Source organism: Chrysemys picta, unplaced genomic scaffold (genome assembly GCF_011386835.1).
Source record: "Chrysemys picta bellii isolate R12L10 unplaced genomic scaffold, ASM1138683v2 scaf377, whole genome shotgun sequence".
Lineage (NCBI taxonomy): Eukaryota > Metazoa > Chordata > Testudines > Emydidae > Chrysemys > Chrysemys picta.
The window spans coordinates 382-17766 of NW_027053084.1; the positions used below are offsets into that span (position 1 = coordinate 382).

The 17385-nt window shown below is 52.4% G+C and overlaps 1 long non-coding RNA gene and 1 pseudogene across 1 annotated transcript; one reads left to right on the forward strand and one right to left on the reverse strand.

The window, feature by feature from the left end:
* Positions 1 to 461: 461 nt before the first annotated feature.
* The window catches only part of LOC135978665 (class I histocompatibility antigen, F10 alpha chain-like), a 33902-nt pseudogene continuing 16978 nt past the window's right edge, over positions 462 to 17385 (forward strand).
* Positions 1625 to 15613, reverse strand: LOC135978667 (uncharacterized). The gene is made up of 2 exons (XR_010596045.1): positions 14431 to 15613; positions 1625 to 2119 (listed from the first exon to the last, which is right to left on the reverse strand). It is a non-coding gene; the product is annotated as an uncharacterized LOC135978667 (long non-coding RNA).

Sequence of the window (17385 nt, forward strand, 5' to 3'; positions counted from 1 at the left end):
GTAGGAGTGCCAGGGGTTGTTGTGGGGTCACTCCCCGCAAAGGGAGAGGGGCGGGAAGGGGTTAATTCATGAAATCCAGAAAATGATTAAAGTTCCCAGCCGGACAGACAAGTCACTGAGCTCCAGGAAGGGGTCTCGGGCCTGGGGGCTGCAGGTCCGACTAGAGCTAAGGGCGCTGCTGGGACACTGTGTGTAGTGGGGGGCTGAGAGCCCCTGACCCGAACTGTGACCCCTTCCCCTAGTGCCACCGCCCCCAGCCCGGGGGTGCGGCCCCCCGAGTTCCAGCCTCGGAACACACGGACCAGCTGACCCCAGAGAGGCGGGGCCAGAGCCCGGCCGAGCTAATGGCGGCTCCGCCCATTACAGCCCCGGGGCCAAACTCTCATCCCGCCCCCGCCCCCGCCCCCCCGGCTCAGACATTCGGTTCCCTTTCGCCAGCCGGCCCAGCGGGTTCTGCCCAGCGACCGGTGACGGAGGCGGGGCTGCGCGCCGCTATTGGCGGGATGGTCCCCTCTCAGCCAATCCCTGCAGACTGGAGGCTCACACGGCCAGTAGCTGGGAGCTGGAGTCCGGTCTCAGCGCCCCGCGGGGTTCTCGGGTTGTGGGGCCGAGACCGGGCATGGCCCTGGCGCTGCGCCTGCTGCTGCTGGGGGCTGTAGCCCTGCCGGGGGGCCACTGCCGTGAGTATCGGGGGGAGACCCCGGGGAGGGGGGAGCTGGGTGTGGGGGGGCAGTCGGGCTGGGGGGCGCAGGGAGGGGGGAGCTGGGTGTGGGGGGGCAGTCGGGCTGGGGGGCGCAGGGAGGGGGACCTGGGTGTCGGGGGGCAGTCGGGCTGGGGGATGCAGGGAAGGGGGAGCTGGGTGTGGGGGGGCTTTCGGGCTGGGAGGTGCAGGGAGGGGGGAGCTGGGTGTGGGGGGGCAGTCGGGCTGGGGGGTGCAGGGAGGGGGGAGCTAGGTGTCGGGGGACAGCTGGGCTGGGGGGTGCAGGGAGGGGGGAGCTGGGTGTGGGGGGGCAGTCGGGGTGCAGGGAGGGGGGAGCTGGTTGTCGGGGGGGCAGTCGGGCTGGGGGGTGCAGGGAGGGAGGAGCTGGGTGTGGGGGGCAGTCGGGCTGGGGAGTGCAGGGAGTTGGGTGTCGGGGGGGCAGTCGGGCTGGGGGGTGCAGGGAGGGGGGAGCTGGGTGTGGGGGGGGCAGTCGGGCTGGGGGGTGCAGGGAGGGGGGAGCTGGGTGTGGGGGGGGCAGTCGGGCTGGGGGGTGCAGGGAGGGGGGAGCTGGGTGTGGGGGGGCAGTCGGGCTGGGGGGTGCAGGGAGGGGGGAGCTGGGTGGGGGGGGCAGTCGGGGTGGGGGGGGCAGGGAGGGGGAGCTGGGTGTGGGGGGCAGTCGGGCTGCGGGGTGCAGGGAGGGGGGAGCTGGGTGTCGGGGGGCAGTCCGGCTGGGGGGCGCAGGGAGGGGGGAGCTGGGTGTCGGGGGGGCAGTTCTGGGCTCTGCATTCAGAGGTGTCAGGATAACCACACCGCTCCCCCCACCCCCCAGCACTGAGCGGTCACTGACATGGAACGGTGACGTTGCTATAGTGACTGGGGGGGTCCTGGCCCCCTTGTACCAGGTGCTGCCAGGGTCGCTGCTGGGACACTGTGTGTAGTGGGGTGCTGAGAGCCACTGAACTGTAACCCCTTCATCTAATGGCAACTTCACCCAGCCAGGGGGTGAGGCTTCGTTGGGGTCAGAGCACCCATGGGTGCTGCACACGCTGACAAGCCCGTCGCAGCCCCGTGAGGTGCTCAGACTGGGAAATCCCCGGGTCCAGGCACTGCCCAGGGTGTTTCATTCCCCGCGTCTCAGGGCAGGGCGGAGCTTTCAGACACGATTCTTCCTGTTTGCAGAGCTCAGGTTGAGGGAGAGGGAGTAAATTAGCCCCCCGCCCCCCCCATAGACCAGGGTTAAATGAAGGGAAAAGGCTTCTTGGATCTCTGACCTTTCATGGCTCCCAGAAGGTTCTTCACGCTGGGTTCCACCCCAGTGCCTGGAACTCCTGAGTGTGGTTTGTCCTTGGCTACGTACGGCTAAGTTGTGTCAGCACCAGTCCAGTTGTACTCCCAGTCAGCAATGGCAGTGGGTCGTATCTGTAGTGGAAGCAGGTCATTAGAGGTGTCATCCTAGAGAGGAGATGTTAACTCCCCTCTGTCTCTGGTGGTGTTTTAGCACCCCAGGGCGAGGGGAGAGTCTAGAACCCTGGATCTGTGATTAATCAGGTCTTAGTTTGGGTGCGAGCTCCCGTTGCAGAGCACAGAACAGCTGCTGTGTTTGTACTGTTAGGATCTCCCGTAGCTGCCGGATAAAGAGCTTCCGGATCCCAGTAGGATGGGGTGAGGAGAGGGGAAGGCACATCCTGCTTTTCCTGGCATGGACTTGAATTTCCCTTGTTCTCCATGAGGCAGCAGCTCAGACGCTGGGCAGCTCAGCAGCCCGTATTGATCCGGGTGAGGGTGCGGGGTGGATTTGGGGTTTGTTTAAAATGGCTTAAGGCACATTGGTGCCCTTGTGACACCTCAGTAACAGGTGTGGTTTGACCTAAACAGGGTTAGGCCCCAGTGCAGCCTGGCCCTACTGGGTCATAGAATCATAGAAGATAAGGGTTGGAAGAGGGGAAAAGGACACTGCCCAACTTACTTGGGGTTTGCAAGAAGGCTGGCTAACCTAGTGAGGAGGGCTTTAAACTAGGTTCGTTGGCCCGGGGTGGGGTAAGGAGACCAAAGCCCTGAGGGAAGTGGGATACCAGGAGGAAGCACGAGCAGGAGAGCACAAGAGAGGAGGACTCGTGGTTCACACTGAGAAAGCAGGACGATCAGCGAGTTATCTTAAGTGCCTATACACAAATGCAAGAAGCCTGGGAAACAAGCAGGGAGAACTGGAAGTCCTGGCACAGTCAAGGAATTATGATGTGATTGGAATAACAGAGACTTGGTGGGATAACTCACATGATTGGAGCACTGTCATGGATGGATATAAACTGTTCAGGAAGGACAGGCAGGGCAGAAAAGGTGGGGGAGTTGCGTTGTATGTAAGAGAGTAGTATGACTGCTCAGAGCTCCAGTATGAAACTGCAGAAAAACCTGAGAGTCTCTGGATTCAGTTTAGAAGTGTGAGCAACAAGGGTAATGTCATGGTGGGAGTCTGCTATAGACCACCAGACCAGGGGGATGAGGTGGATGAGGCTTTCTTCAGGCAACTACCAGACGGTACTAGATCACAGGCCCTGGTTCTCATGTTGGACTTCAGTCACCCCGATATCTGCTGGGAGAGCAATACAGCAGTGCACAGACAATCCAGGAAGTTTTGGAAAGTGTAGGGGACAATTTCCTGGTGCAACTGCTGGAAGAACCAACTAGGGGCAGAGCTCTTCTTGACCTGCTGCTCACAAACAGGGAAGAATTAGTAGGGGAAGCAAAAGTGGATGGGAACCTGGGAGCAGTGACTATGAGATGGTCGAGTTCAGGATCCTGACACAAGGAAGAAAGGAGAGCAGCAGAATACAGACCCTGAACTTCAGAAAAGCAGACTTTGACTCCTTCAGGGAACTAATGGGCAAGGTCCCCTGGGAGACTAACATGAAGGGGAAAGGAATCCAGGAGAGCTGGCTATATTTTAAAGAATCCTTATTGAGGTTGCAGGAGCAAACCATCCCGATGTGCAGAAAGAATAGCAAATATGGCAGGCGACCAACTTGGCTTAACAGTGAAATCCTTGCTGATCTTAAACACAAAAAAGAAGCTTACAAGAAGTGGAAGATTGGACAAATGACCAGGGAGGAGTATAAAAATATTGCTCAGGCATGCAGGAGTGAAATCAGGAAGGCCAAATCACACTTGGAGTTGCAGATAGCAAGGGATGTTAAGAGTAACAAGAAGGGTTTTTTACAGCTATGTTAGCAACAAGAAGGTGGTCAAGGAAAGTGACAGAGGATGTGGAAAAAGCTAATGTACTCAATACTTTTTTTGCCTCTGTTTTCACGAACAAGGTCAGCTCCCAGACTACTGCACCAGGCAGCACGGTATGGGGAGGAGGTGATCAGCCCTCTGTGGAGAAAGAAGTGGTTCAGGACTATTTATAAAAGCTGGACGAGCACAAGTCCATGGGGCCGGATTCACCGCCTCCGAGGATGTTAAATGAGTTGGCTGATGTGATTGCAGAGTCATTGGCCATGATCTTTGAAAAATCATGGCAATCAGGGGAGGTCCCGGATGATTGGAAAAAGGCTAATGTAGTGCCCATCTTTAAAAAAGGCAAGATGGAGGATCCAGGGAACTACAGGCCAGTCAGCCTCACCTCAGTCCCTGGAAAAATCATGGAGCAGGTCCCTCAAGGAGTCAATTCTGAAGCACTTGGAGGAGAGGAAAGTGATCAGGAACAGTAGCATGGATTCGCCAAGGGCAAGTCATGCCTGACTAACCTAATTGCCTTCTATGATGAGTTAACTGGCTCTGTGGATGAGGGGAAAGCAGTGGACATGTTATTCTTTGACTTTAGGAAAGCTTTTCATACAGTCTCCCACAGTATTCTTGCCAGCAAGTTAAAGAAGTATGGGCTGGATGAATGGACTGTAAGGTGAATAGAAAGCTGGCTAGATCATCGGGCTCAACAGTGATCAATGGCTCCATGTCTAGTTAGCGGCCAGTATCAAGCGGAGTGCCCCAAGGGTCGGTCCTGGAGCTGGTCTTGTTCAACATCTTCATTAATGATCTGGAGGATGGCATGGATTGCACCCTCAGCAAGTTTGCAGATGACACTAAACTGGGAGGAGTGGTAGATACGCTGGAGGTAGGAATAGGATACAGAGGGACCTTGACAAATTAGAGGATTGGGCCAAAGGAAATCTAATGAGGTTCAGCAAAGACAAGTGCAGAGTCCTGCACTTAGGACGGAAGAATCCCATGCACTGCTACAGACTAGGGACCGATTTCCTACGCAGCAGTTCTGGGAAAAGGACCTAGGGGTTACAGTGGATGAGAAGCTGGATATGAGTCAACAGTGTGCCCTTGTTAGCTTTTTTGGCAACATCCTTTTGGGTTGTATAAGTAGGAGCATTGCCAGCAGATCGTGGGACATGATCATTCCTCTCTATTCGGCATTGGTGAGGCCTCATCTGGAGTACTGTGTCCATTTTGGGGCCCCACACTACAAGAAGAATGTGGAAAAATTGGAGAGAGTCCAACGGAGGCCAACAAAAATGATAAGGGGGCTGGAGTACATGACTTATGAGGAGAGGCTAAGGGAACTGGGCTTATTTAGTCTGCAGAAGAGAAGAATGGGGGGGATTTGATAGCTGCTTTCAACTACCTGAAAGGGGGTTCCAAAGAGGATCGATCTAGACTGTTCTCAGTGGTAGCAGATGACCAAACAAGGAGCAATGGTCTCAAGTTGCAGTGGGGGAGGTCTTGTTTGGATATTAGGAAAAACTTTTTCACTAGTAGGGTGGTAAAGCACTGGAATGGGTTACCTGGGGAGCTGGTGGAATCTCCATCCTTAGAAGGTTTTTAAGGCTGTTCTTGACAAATCCCTGGCTGGGATGATTTAGTTGGTGTCGGTCCTTCTTTGAGCAGGGCATTGGACTAGATGACCTCCCAGGTCTCCTCAAACCCTAACCTTCTATGATTCTATGATCTTACAAAACTGGGTGACTGGGCAATAAAATGGTAGGTGAAATTCTGTGTGGATAAATGCAAAGTAATGCACATTTGAAAACATAATCCCAGTTTATACATATAAAGTGGTGGGATCTAAATTAGCTGTTACCACTCGAGAGATCTTGGAGTTATTGTGGATAGTTCTCTAAAAACATGCACTCAATGTGGAGTTTCAGGGGGTAGCCATGTTAGTTTGTTTCTGCAAAAACAGGGGGGAGTCCCATGGCACCTTAAAGACTAACAAATTTATTTGGGCATAAGTTTTCGTGGGCTGGAACCCACTTTGTCAGATGCATACACGAAAGCTTAGTCTTAAGGTACCACAGGACTCCTCGTTTTTTCAATGCGCAGTGGCAATCAAATAAGCTAACAGAATGTTGAGTATCATTAGGAAAGTGACTGATAGTAAGACAGAAAATATCATATTGCCTCTATATAAATCCATGGTATGCCCACATCTTGAATACTGCATGCAGATGTAGTCATTCCATCAGAAAAAAGAAATATTGGAATTGGAAAAAGTACAGAAAAGGGGAACAAAAATGATTAGGGGTATGGAATGGCTGCTACATGAGGAGAGATTAATAAGACTGGAACTTTTCAGCTTGGAAAAGACATGACTGGGGGGGGATATAATGAAAGTCTATAAAATCAAGACTAAGGCTTTGTTTTTTTTCCACAGAGGTTGCGGAAGTCATGGGATCTGTGACTTCCAGCAAACTCCATGACTTCAGAACACGGCGGCCGGAAGCTGTGCGGTCCCCCTGCCACCTGTAGCAGCCAGGAGAGGTGGGGCGGCCTCCGTGGGTTGTGGGGGAACCAACTGCTCCCAGTTGCTGTGGGTGGCAGGGGGACCCGGAGCTCTGAGTGGTCTGCAGTTGCCTAGCCCCTGTGGGTGGTGTGTGGGTCACGCAGCTGAGCTCTCCATTTTGCCATGGATAGTTTTAGTAAAAGTCACGGATGGGTCACGGGCTTCCGTGAGCTTTTCTTCATTGCCCAGGACCTGTCCAGGTCTTATACTACAAATATCCATGATAAAATCATAGTTTTAATCAAGACTGGTTTGGAGAAAGTGAATACCGAAGTGTTATTTACCCCTTCACATAACACAAGAACTAGGGGTCACCCAAATAAATTAATAGGCAGCAGGTCTAAAACAAACAAAAGGAAGTATTTCTTCACACAACACACAGTCAACCAGTGGAACTCCTTTCCAGAGGACGTTGTGAAGGTCAAGTCTATAACACGATTCAAAAAAGATCTAGCTAAGTTTATGGAGGATAGGTCCACCAATGGCTATTGGTCAGGATGGGCAGGGATGCTGTCCCTAGCCTCTGTTTGCCAGAAGCTGGGAATGGGCGACAGGGGAGGGATCACTTGATGATTCCCTGTTCTGTTCATTCCCTCTGGGGCACCAGGCATTGGCCACTGTCAGAAGACAGGAGACTGGGCTAGATGCGCCTTTGGTCCGACCCAGTCTGGCCGTTCTTATGTTCTGAATAAATTACAGTAAATTCTGTGCACAGCCGGTGTCCTGGCTCCCACCTGTAGCTTGGACACATTCCCCTGCCCACCTTGCCTTCCCCAGCTTCAGCTCCTGCATCTCCTCTCCCCCAGTCCTCCTGCCCCACCCTCTCCCGTAACACCCCCTTCCTTTTCCCCACACCGCACTCCAGCCCTGCCCCTCCTCCTGGGCCCCCTCTCCTGCCTCACACCCCCTGTACCCCCAGTACACTGTCCCCATATGCTCCCGTACTCCTCACATGCTCCAGCCCCCCTGTACCTCCCTACCCCTTCCTCTCCTCACTCCCCCTCCAGCCCTGCCTCCCTTTCTCCTTCTACCCCACTGTCTCTTTCTCCCCGGTCAGGCCGTTCTGTGAGCCCTTCCCCAGATCTCCCTCCCACAGGAGCCCTCCTAAGGGATGGCGCTGCCTCTCGCATATTGCCAGGGGCTCCTGGCAGGGTCTGGTTTGGTCTGACTCTCCCCTCCCCCAATCTCCCCCCTCAGGCCTGCACTCCAGGCGCATTTTGGACACTGTGGTGTCGGAGCCTGCCCCAGGGCTGCCCTGGTACAGCCGTGTTGTGTATGTGGACGATCAGCTCACCTATGTCTACACCAGTGGGACGAAGAGGGCGGAGCCCTACACACTGTGGATGGCGCAGAACGAGGGTTCGGAGTTCTGGGACGAGGTGACCTGATGGGGACAGCACTTCCAGAAATGGTACAATGCGAGTCTGAACACCCTGAGTCAGCTCTACAACCGGACCGAGGGTGAGTGAAGGACACAACACGACCTAGGGATGCAGGGAAATGGGGTGGGGGTTGGGAGTGTGGTTGATGTAAACAGGGTGAAGGGACACCGGGATGTGTGTTGGGGATGGGGGGAGGGGACAGAGCCCGAAGGCGCATTTTCTCGCTGGAGTCAGTGTGAATGTGGGGGACAAAGGGATATGGGATGGGGGGAGAGCCTGCAGGATGGAGGGTCCATTCGAAGGAGATTTTTTGACACCCTCCAAAGTGGGACTCTCAGATTGTCCCCTCCCCAAACAGCCCAGACTTCTACTACCAGTCCCACTTGCAGCTGCCTCTGCTGCCCTTCGGGGGGCCCCTTCCCACCCCCGCCCTTTTCCAGACATATATTTCCCAGACAGAGTGGCAAAGGTGTAAAAGCCAGAAGTTCCCAGCAGACCCAGCTAGTCCGACCTCCTGGTGACGCAGGCCAGAGAATCGCACCCAGCGATTTCTGGACAGGGGGGTTTGTTCCTCTGGCTACAACAGTGACTCTGTCAGACCCTAGAGCTAGAACAGGGTTCTGAGACGTCTTGTCTCAATTCCCAGATATCGAGTGATGGGGAGCCCCAATATCGACAGCCCCAAGTGTTCAGACATCACGAGTCAGACCCCCAAAATCCTGAGTTTGGCTTAAGCGTTGTAAGTATTTTGGGAATAATACCGGAGCTTATTTTTATTTGCCCTCTGGTTTGAGCCCTTAGGGGACACGTTTCTGGCGTTTTCCCTGCTGCTCGAAGGACTAGAAGTTACTGCTGTAAGAAAAGAGAGCTGAGACTTCCCCCTAATCCCATGAGTCCAGGAACTGGGGATTTATTAAAACCACCCACTATCATGAAACGCACAGTAAAGTCACAAGAGCAGGCAGTGCTGCATTCACCCCAGCCTTGGTGAGAAGCTGCTCACCAGTGAGCCTCCTTCATTGTTCACTTTGTCTTATTTCCAGAGTGAGTTTATCTCAGGTCAGACTCCTCAGAGTGTCATCAACTTGGGCTGGAGAGTTAGTGAGAGAATCAGCCCCTGCAACGTGCAGAGACTCCCGGGCTGCCTTACTCCTGGCAGCACAAACCCAGCACGGAGCCCCCGGGGTCAGGCAGGTTCCCCTGCACACTATCGATAGACGTGTACAGAACCGTTCTTCCTGCTCAGTCCCTGATGTGGGGGGCTGTAGTCACCTGGCCAGGCCCCCGATTGTGCTGTCTCACTTAGCACGGGAATGATCCATAAGCGTTCAGTGCCTGGCGCTGCTGAACTGTCCCTGGCAGGTGAGGGTCTCTCTGATGTAATTGCTCCTCCCTTCCTGACAGGGGACTCGCGAGTGACAATCCCTGTTTCCCCCGTGTCAGTGGTACTGGCCTGTCGCATTGGTGCTCACCCAGGAGTGTCCCCAGCCCCTTGTTGTAGCACCTCCTGTCCCTCCTGGCTCCCAGCACTGACAGCAGCAATGAGAACTAATTCCTGTCCTGCCCTGGATACCTGGGTTTCTGGTGGCCCTGCCCCAGGACTAAGCGACAGGGTGGAGGGTTGCCAAGTGTCTGCCCCCCAGCCCGCCCCCTCTGTAGCTAGTTTAACCCTCTTCTGACTAGTCTCACCCATTGGTCCCCTGCTGCTGAGCCTGTCCAGCCTGACCTGTTCACACGGACACCGGCCTCCCCAGTGCTGAGAGAGGGGCTCCGCTTGCCTGCGCTGGGGAGCTGCTGTTCTGTTCCCACTGCCCCCTCCCCAAACCACTGTCCCTTCTGCCCTCCTCCCCCCATTTACCCCTCTTCCTCCCCCCATCCTGGGGCTGCCAGATCGCCAGAGACTGTCCTGAGTCCTGCATCTTGACCACCAAGTGTTCTCTCTAGCTGTCTCTGCCCCCATCACGCACATGGGGGAATTCGGGGTCTGGTCCCTCTGAGACCTCATCGGTGCCCCACCCTGCTTATCCCTGTGGAGTGCAGCACGGAGGAGAAGAGGGGTGGGTGGGGAGGACTGACCCACCCCACTCCTCTTGGGCACCTGGCTTGGGATCTCTGCGTGTCTGTGACCAGCCGCCCTGCATCTCTCCAGATTCTCAGTGGTTCTCTCGTTACTCCATCCCTTTTCACCTCAGTTGTTTTCTCACTTTTTGACTTTAGTTGATTGGTATAAATCAGCAGTGTCCAATAGAAATTCGATGCTAGCCACACTTGTGGTTTTGAATTTTTCTTATTAGCCACATTACAAAAAAGCCACATGCATTAGCCACAATTCAATAGCCTATTAGCCACCTGTGGCTAGTGGCGAACGTATTGGACACCACTGATATAAATAGTTAGTTGGACTCTTCTAGCAGAGTTTCTTCTGCTCCTGAAACTGGGCATGTCTCAGTCTCCGGGCTTCAGACCCGGTGCCTCCTGTGGCAAGCCCATGCCTTTGAGCGACCTGCACTCCAGCTGTCTAAAGTGCTTGGATGAGACTCCTATTGCGGATCGCTGTCAGCTCTTCCACCAGTTCAGTCCACATCTGAAAAAGGACAGGGAGGCCAGGCTGAAGTTGTGATGGGTTTGGTCACAGAGACTCCCCTTGAGACTGTCACTCCATGTCCTGGGATACCACTGAGAACAACCCTCCTACCAGAACAGGTTTCCCTCCACTCCCGTCTTGCTGAGTTAGACACACCAGTCACCTCCAGCACAGACACAGAGGTTGGGCCACAGAAACAGATTCCCTCAGCCCAGGGGCTTCTCAGTTAACAGGGACTTTCCCAGCACTCAGTATTCAACCTTTTTGGGAGCCCAATCCCCAAATAAATCCCTTTTACTCTGTATAAAGCTTATACAGGATAAATTCCTAAATTGTCCACCCTCTATAACACTGATAGAGAGATATGCACAACTGTTTGCTCCCCCAGGTATTAATCACTTACTCTGGATTTATTAATAAACAAAAGTGATTTTATTAAGTATAGAAAATAGGATTTAAGTGATTTCAAGTAATAGAACAAAGTAAGCAACAGAGCAAATTGAAACAAAACACTCAAATCTAAGCCTAATACATTAAGAAACTGATTACAGGAAATATCTCGTCCTCAAAGATGTTCCAATAAGTTTACTTCACAGACTGGACTCTTTCCTAGTCTGGGCCCAATCCTTTCCCCTGGTACAGTCTTTGTTAGATCCAGCAGACATCTCATTTGATAAGCAGGGGTTTTCTCATGACTGGCACCCCCTTTTATAACTTTGGCACAAGGTGGGAATCTTTTCTCTTTCTGGGTCCCTGCCCCTCTTGCTAAATGGAAAAGTACCAGATTTAAGATGGATTTCACTACCAGGTGACACGGTCAAGTCTCCATTCCTCCTTGGTTGGCCCCCATGTACACAGGAAGGCTTTCAGGTAAATAAATCATTTACCATCAATTGCCCTAATCAATGGGAGCCATCGAGTTCCCAATGCCCCATTGATGGCCCTCACCTGGTGTGACTACAACCGTGATAGAAGTTTGTCTTATTTCCCCAATTCCAGACATAGAAATAATACATGCAAACAAATAGGATGAACACACTCAGTAGATTACAAGCTTTCTAATGACATCATACAAGAGACGTTTTGCATAAAGCATATTCCAGTTACATCATATTCACATTCATAATCATATTTCCATAAAGTATGTGGAGTGCAATGTCACAATCCTTAATCCTGAGTGCCAAAGTGGGTCTCTGACCCATTCTAGACCTGCAACATTTCAAAGGCTGAAGTTGTGCATTGTCTCCATCATTCCTTCCCTGGATGTAGGGGACTGGGACGCCACCCTGGATTTGAAAGATGCCTATTTCCACACCTCTATTTTCCGAGGCCACAGAAGGTTTCTCGGGATCGTTGTGAACCAGACTCATTGCCAGTTTACCATCCTCCCGTTCAGCCTGTCAGCAACCTAATGGGTCTTTATGAAATGCGGGTAATAGTGGCAGCCTTCCTGAGAAGGTGAGGGGTGCATGTGTATCTGTACCTCAGTGACTGGCTGGTCAATGACCAGTCCAATCCCAGGTGAAAGCCAGCATCCACCTCGTCCAAACAACCTTTCGAGCACTGGGCCTGCTGATAAACGAGCAGAAGCCAACACTCCTCCTGGCTCAGAGGATAGTGTTTATCGGAGCGTTGCTCAATTCTACCCAGGCCAGGGCCTTCCTCCCAGGAGCCCACTTCCAGTTAGTGTCACAGGTCAAGGCCCACTCAGGCTGTTGGGTCGCATGGTCGCGTGCCTATACGAGGTGTGGTATGCGAGGTTGCACCTCAGACCCCTACAGGCTTGGCTGGCCTCAGTGTACCGGCCAAACAGCCATCATTTGGACTCGGTGCTCACAGTGCCTGCCCATCTTCGGCACCTCACGACACAAGGTCAGTGGTCCCGGCAGCAACGCTTGCTATGGATAAATGTCAGAGAGCTCAGAGTGGTTGGCCTAGCATGTCAGGTGTTGTTACCCACCATCGCAAGCAAGGTGGTGCAAGTTCTTACAGACAATATGGCAGCCATGTTTTACATCAACAGGCAGAGAGCGGCCCGCTCTTCTCCCCACTGTGTCAGGAGGCCATTTGCTTGTGGGAGTTCTTCATAAAGCACTCAATACACCTCAAAGCTTCTCCCCTTTTGGGAGCCCAGAACAAGCTGGCAACTCAGATCTTCTCACCATGAATGGTCCCTATGCCCCAACATAGCAAGGACCATTTTCCAGTGGTGGGTACTCCCCTCGTAGACCTGTTCATGACCAGACAGAACAGGAAATGTCAGCCGTTCTGCTGTCTGTGTGACTGCAACCCGGGCTCACTCACAGATGTTGTCTTACTCCCTTGGAGAAATCACCTGTTCTGCGCCTTTCCCCTTCCCCCTCTCCCCCCAATTCCTTTTGTGCACAAGATCTTGCTGAAGATCAAGAGCGAAGGTTATTCTCATAGCCTCAGCCTGGCCACATCAGCACTAGTTTGGCTTATTTCTAGACATGTCAGTAGCAACTCCAATGCTGCTCCCTCCCCTTCTGGACCTGATCTCGCAAGATCGCGGCCAAATGCTCCATCTGCCTGACAGGTCCATGTTTAAACCTGCAGAACTGGCCTGTTCGGAGCAGGTCTGCTAGGTCTTGCTAGGCAGTAGGAATCCAATTACCAGAGCTACTTACCTTGCCAAGTGGAAGCGTTTCTCCATTTGGTCTACCCTGCAAGGCCTCTCAGCGGGGTGCCAGAATCTCCCTATGAGTGTGGGGGCCACCGGTGCTGAAACTGTGACTCCGCCTCTTCCCCAATTTTCCCCCCACACACCCCCGCTTCACCTCTTCTCCTCAGGCTCTGCCCACTCCTCCCCTTCCCCTCCCCCCGCTCTCACCTTCTGCTAAAGTGGCAGGGCCATGGCCCCTTGGTCCCCCTGTTCCGGCACCCCTGCCTCTCACCCACTGAGTCATCTTTCAGATGAAGCAGATACTCCAGAACCGTCTGGGAACAGCCAGGTCTAGCGATTTCATCCGTTAAGGTACACCTAGGAGCGATCTCCGCATTCTACCCCTGCTGGGTGGTCAGTCAGGTTTTTCACATGAAATGTCCATTCCCTTCCTCGAGGGCTTTGAAAGGCTGTACCCACAAATCTGGGAACCCATCTGTGATAAATGAGAGGGGGTAGCACCCCAACCATTCAGTAGCTATAGAATCCTTAGCAGCTGTACCCTAACTGCCTTACCTGTAAAGAGTTAAGAAGTAAGCTTGAAATGAGTTGGCACCTGACCAGGGGAACCAGTAAGGAAGCTGTACCCTCTCAAATTGGGAAAAAGTGCTGGGTGTGTGGGTCTTTTGTTCTCTTGGCTGCAGAGGGACAGGGCAGTACTTATGCCGTAAAAAGCTCTGGGCCAGGTATGAAAAATCATCAGGATCATACCTAGAAACTACTCATTTGGAACCACCGATATGGAAGTTGTCAGGGTTCCCTCCCCACTCTAAACTCTAGGGTAAAGACGTGGGGACCCGCATGAAGAGCTCCTAAGCTTTTTCTACCAGCTTAGGTTAAAACCCCCAAGGTACAAAATTCCCTGCACCCTGAGAAATGCTTCTCTCACTGCCACCATCAAGTGTTTTAAACAGGAATCCAGGAAAGGAACCATTTGAAGTTCCCCTTCCCCCCCAAAATACCCTCTCAAGCCCGTACACCCCCTTTCCTGGGAAGCTTGAGAATAATCTAACCAATTGGTTACACAGTGATCTAAAAACCCACTCCCGGGGTTTTAAAACCATAGAAAACAGTCAGGTTCTTAAAAGAAAGATTTTATTAAAACAAAGAAGGTAAAATCAGGATGGTAACTATTTTACAGGGTACTCAATTTCCAAACTCAGAGGGATTCCCCCTCTGGACAAAACCTTAAAGTTACAGAAAAAACAGGAATAACCCCTCCCTCTAACACAGGGAAAGCTCACCAAGCAAAACAAACAGAAACCTACTCGCAATGCTGACTAAACTTACTTTAGAAAAGTGAGGTTTGGTGAGAAGATGACTGGTTGAGGAGATTGATTTTCTGCAGGGACTGCTTGTCTCCCAAGATCACTCTGACTCAGACAAAGAGCCACACACAAAGTCTTCCCCCCTCCCAAGATTTGAAAGTATCTTGTCCCCTTGTTGGTCAGATGCCAGCCAGGTCAGGTGTCAGTCTGGCTACCTGAATTTCTTAACCCTTTACTGGTAAGAGGATTGTATAGCACTGCATCAGACCCTCTCCCCCGTCCCTTTATATTTATGACAGAAGTAGAACAAGAAATGTTCAGGTAGACACGATTAGGCCGATCTCTTTTTATGGCTTGTGGATTCCTGTGTGCTAACCCCACGTGCTTTTGTTTTGTTGTAACCTTTAAACTGGATCCCAAGAAAGCTACTCTTGGTGATTAATCCTTGCAGTTGCTCTTTTAAGATCTAGCAATAACCTAAGTTTTCCAAGGGTGTTTTCTTTCTTTTTTTAAATAAAATTTCCTTTTTGTAAGAACATGACTGGATTTCTGTGTCTTATGAGGTAAAGAGGTTGTGCATATATTAATCAGCCAGTACAACCGCTGGGTTCTCCTTTTCTTTTGTTTCCTTTCTTGGCTTTCCCGAAGAAGGGGTGGAAAAGCCGAGGGGCCCCAGAAAAACTTCCCAAGAGAGTTCTTCTGGATTGGCAAAAGGCAGATTTTCTCTTGGGTGGTGGCAGCATTACCAGGCTGGAGTGGCCAGTATTAATTTTTCTAATCCTTGCAGGCTCCCACCTTCTGCACTCGAAATGCCAGAGTGGGGATTCAGCCTTGACAACATCCCTCTGGGGGACTTAAACCTGGTCATGTCAGAGCTCACGGGGCCTCCCTTTGAGGCTCTAGCATTGTGCCCTCTGTTGGACCTTTCCTAGAAGGTCGCCTTTCTGGTAGCAATTACCTCAGTCAGGAGGGTCTCGGAGATTAGAGCTCTTATGTCAAAACCTCCATATACAGTGTTCTTTAATGACAAGGCAGTGGCGTAGCCAGGTTAAGAGCACGGGGAGCGGAGCTAAAAAAAGGCACCGGGAGCAAAAAGTGTCGGGAGAAAAAAAGGCACTGGGAGCAAAAAAAATGCTCCACTCAGTCAGTAGCGCAGGAGCAAAAGGCGTCGGAGCACAAAAAAGGCACAGCTTCTGCTCAGTGGGGGAGCGGCCGCTCCCCCTGCTCCCCCCCCCCCCCGGCTACGCTACTGCGACAAGGTACAACGTTGCCCCCACCCCGTGTTCCTCCCAAAGGTAATCTTGGAGTTTCATAGTAATCAGGGTATTTTCCTGCCCATTCCCTTCCTCAAGCCGCACAAGAATAGGGAGGAATGACATCTCCACCCTCTGGATGTTAGGCAGGTGTCCTAAGCTGATCCATAAATCCACACCGCTCTGATAGGATGAAAACCCTACCCCTTTTGGCTCAGAGAATTTCATTGTGGATTACATTGTGCATTCACATGTGCTACGAGCAGGCAGGTGTCCCACCACCTGCCTTCCTTGTGGCCCATTCTGTGAGAGCACAAGCTTCCTCAGTGGCGTTCATGGCCCAGTCCTGATCCAGGACATTTGCAGAGCAGCGACCTGGGCGTCAGTACATACTTTTTCTTCCAACTACGCCATTACCCACCAAGTGAGAGATGACACTGGGTTTGGCTGGGCAGTGTTGTAATCCATGTGTCCATGAACTCCGAGCCCACCTCTTATGGTATTGCTTGGGAGTCCCCGAACATGGAAGGGACATGTGCAAACAGTTGAAGAAGAAAAAATGGTTACTAACCTTTCTGTAGCTGTTGTTACTTGTAATGTTTTCCACAAGTGATTAGTGATTTTTGGGTGTCTGATGTTCAGAGGCCGGGTGCTCCCACTTTCTGATCAGGCCCCTTTAAAGGGTCTCAGTTAGGCACCCAAAATCACTAGTCATTGCTGAAAATCTTGGCATTTACCTCGATGTATCTAATGCAGGGTGGGGGAGGGGTGAAAATATTTGGGAACCTGTGTGAGTTATTTTTGTGCCCCGACATTCTACCCAGTTTGCCAAGCTAGGGGTCTGTTCCGTTCCCCACGTTTCAGTGTTCCTCGTGATCCCCACAGTGTTCTCTGTTTACCACAGCCTCTCTCCTGCTCCCCTAAATCTCCTTCCTGTCCCCATCCCCCTTCCCTCCCCCCCAGTCTCCCTCCCTGCCTCCTATCAGCCCAGGGGTGGCTCCATTAACTGAGTCTGCTCTTGGTTGTGTGCGAGATGGGGGCCATTGTTGTGAAGATTAGCCTGGCTGTAGGAAAATGGTGGCTAGCTGAACTAAGGGCCGTCAGTGGCCTGATCCTCACAGGGAATCACCTTGAGACAGTGGCCATGTGAAAAAGAGGTCAAGTTGGTTCTTTGCCATTCCTAGACTGAGTTGGGGGCACGGTGGAGATGGGGCAGGGAAACAGAGTGACCATGGGCATTCTGTGAGATCATTAAACCTGAGCAGAGGGGGGGACAGACCTGTACCCCCTCCTCACAGGGGCATGGGGGTACTGTCAATGATGGAGGTGGGGGACCAAGTGACCCTGAGGACCCTGCAAAGTTAATACAACCAGAGCAGGAGAGAGTGGGGTACAGACACCCTGAACTCCCTCGCTTCTCCAGAATGACCCTGACTATGAGAACTGGGGGGATCCTCAGAGAGCAGAAGAGAGCTGGAGGGGATAGATCCCTGCAATATCCGGAGTACTCCATTTGGGGTTGTGCCACCCTGCTCCCCCTGCAGGGAACATACAAGAACAAGCAGCAGTGAGGTACTCCTTGAAGGTTGTGAGCTCTCTGCAGTGGGGGCTCTTTAGTGTACAAGACCCAACAGATGGAGAGGGCGCCCCCTGCGGGTTTGGGTTCCCTCCTGAAAGGAGCTGGGAGGGTGTAGGACCCAACAGCATAAGTGGGAACCCCATTT